Source organism: Rattus norvegicus, chromosome 2 (genome assembly GCF_036323735.1).
Source record: "Rattus norvegicus strain BN/NHsdMcwi chromosome 2, GRCr8, whole genome shotgun sequence".
Lineage (NCBI taxonomy): Eukaryota > Metazoa > Chordata > Mammalia > Rodentia > Muridae > Rattus > Rattus norvegicus.
The window spans coordinates 117,364,822-117,367,394 of NC_086020.1; the positions used below are offsets into that span (position 1 = coordinate 117,364,822).

General features: G+C 47.8%; 1 long non-coding RNA gene across 1 annotated transcript; it reads right to left on the minus strand.

Annotated features, from left to right (window-relative positions):
- Positions 1 to 386: 386 nt before the first annotated feature.
- Positions 387 to 2,294, minus strand: LOC102546477 (uncharacterized). The gene is made up of 2 exons (XR_351624.4): positions 1,964 to 2,294; positions 387 to 1,074 (listed from the first exon to the last, which is right to left on the minus strand). It is a non-coding gene; the product is annotated as an uncharacterized LOC102546477 (long non-coding RNA).
- Positions 2,295 to 2,573: the final 279 nt, after the last annotated feature.

Below are 2,573 nucleotides of genomic sequence, written 5' to 3' on the forward strand. Positions count from 1 at the left end.
TTTTAAGAAGTTCCAGTATTTCCTAGATTTGTCTTTTGCAAAGCACAGTTTGTGGCCTTTAAATCCTGCTTCCCACGAAAGCAACCAAGGCTCCTTGGAGACATGAGTGATTTTGAGACTATAAATATAAGCACGAAGTGCTGTGCTTCCTCACTGAGGTCAGAAAGACCACTACCCTGAAACCAAACCACCCTCAGGACTTAGCAGATGAGGCGAGAGCATGGCAAGTTCAATTAACGTGGGAAATTGTATTACAAGTTGGTGTTTGGTGTTTTACTTACTTGCAAATTTTTTTAACAGTAAAGTTTATTTTGAAAAGCAGTCAATTTGTAAAATTAGACCACTACCCATCCGTTAGTTCAGGAAGAGAAGTAAAACTACCAAAGTGTATATTTAGGTTTGCTTTAATGACTGTGGACAGAGCAGGAGAAACTGAACTGAATGTGGAAATAGCTTGGTGAGTACCGAGCCCAAGCATGGCTGTTAGGTGCTCCCTGTCGCTCACTGACACAGGAATGTCCACACCAAGGCCTCAGGGGGCAGCGGCTGCTGACAGAGGATGCTTGCACGATGTCACGTGGTATGCCACGCAGTAGCTTGCAGGTCGTCCTTCCGGTGTGGATTTCGCTGACCGCCCACCTTCCCAACCTCTTTCTTTATCTCTGAGACTATCATTTCTCAGCCAGCAAAAGATCAAATCTGTCTTCGCAGAGGTGGTAGCTCACAACACTGTTTCCACACTTCACTAGAAAACACGCTTTGGCTTTTTAAAGACGGAAAACACCAAAGTGGAAAGGCAGATAGGAGAACCACCAGTTAGTGAAGAGATAGTGTGAAACTCGAGCTTACCATTGACATCCTGCAACCGCTGCCCGGGCGTCTCTCACCGGCCTGGCTGTTTCGTAACTGCTGAGTTTGCAGTCCTGACTCGAAGGTGCATGTATCTGTGACACATTCAGAAGCTAACTTCCAAAAAGTAAATCTGTCCAGTGGCATCCAGATGTGAGGCCAGAGGAGACCAGCTCTCTCTTGGCCTCATGTCCTTCTTCCTGATGAGCTGGTGGAAGTCATGACCTGAAATGAGAGAGACCCAAGACCCGAGCCAGGGAAGGACAAGCCCTGTCTGAATGTGCTTCCTGTTTACTCCATTAAAAATGTTAGGTAAGATCTCTGTCTTAGTTAGGGTTTCTACTGCTGTGAATTGACACTGTGACTAGGGCAACTCTTATAAAGGAAAATACTTAATTATGGCTGACTTAGAGTTCAGAGGCTTAGTCCTTTATCACTATGTTGGGAAGCATGCCAGATTGCAGGCAGACTTGGTGCTGGAGCAGAGCTTAGAGTTCTACCTATGGATTGGTAGGCAGCTGGAAGGAGACGCACACTGGGCCTGGCTTGATCATATGAGACCTCAAAGCCCACCCACAGTGACATACTTCCTCCAACAAGGCCACGCCCACTCCAAATAATACCGCTCCCTATGAGCCTCTGGGTGCCATTTTCTTTCAAATCACCTCTGGACCCTGGTACATAGAGCAGGGTGGCCTTTAACTCACAGAGGTCTATCTGTCTCTGCCTCTCTAGTGCATCAGTTAAAGGCATGTGCCTCTACATCTGACCTGTCCTCCATTCTTCCTTCCTTCCTTCCTTCCTCCCTCCCTCCCTTCCTTCCTTCCTTCCTTCCTTCCTTCCTTCCTTCCTTCCTTCCTTCCTTCTTTCCTTCTTTCCTTCTTTCTTGAAGGAAGGGTCTGATGTAGCCCAGCCGCCCTTGAACTTGGCTAGAGTCAAGGATGACCCTGAACTCCTGCCTCCTGCAGATATGTACTATCCTACCCTTTCATGTAGTGCAGGAAATCAAACCTAGGATGTGTGCAGATTAGGCAAGAACTCCAACCACCGGGCTATATCCCCCAGCCTAGCTTTGTTAAAAATGCATTTCCCCTTTACAGAATTGAGATCCGACCTTTCTGGAGAGAGGTCCAGCGACACAGCGAAGTGACCTCCAACGCCATCTTTTCCACCTGGTGTCCTAGTTGAATCTACACTCATTTTCCTTGCCCGTACCCGAAAGCTACTGAGAGGGGTATGGCCCGTGTGCCCCTTGTGGGAGCTGTGCACAAGCTGAAACGGAATTATTTTTTTTTATCTCTGCTACAGATGTTAGTTTGTGTTCCATTTTTAACTCTGACGTCAGCACAGCACTGGTTGCCTGGGAGATAAGACTCTGAGCAACTAGAGAAGGGTGGCCTGAGAGGTGGTGAATTTTGTTTCTTTGTTGCCCTGCTCACTCACAGCTTCCAAAATACTCAGACCGGTGATAGATTGATTGCCGCAGAGGGCAAGTGGGTATAGCTGAACCAAAGCCCGGTGGCAGCATCTGGACCAGCAGGGCTCTCCACGATGACATGGCCTCTTCTTAGGTTCCTCATACTCAAAGAAGTCCACTCTGGCCTCTCTGGCTGGGTCAAGTCTCACGAGCACTCTTGGTGCCCAGAGCTTATCCCACATCACATGCTTCTCTGTTTCAATTGTCCATGTATTTGGTTAATTCCTGTACCTGTCCAGCTGGAGGC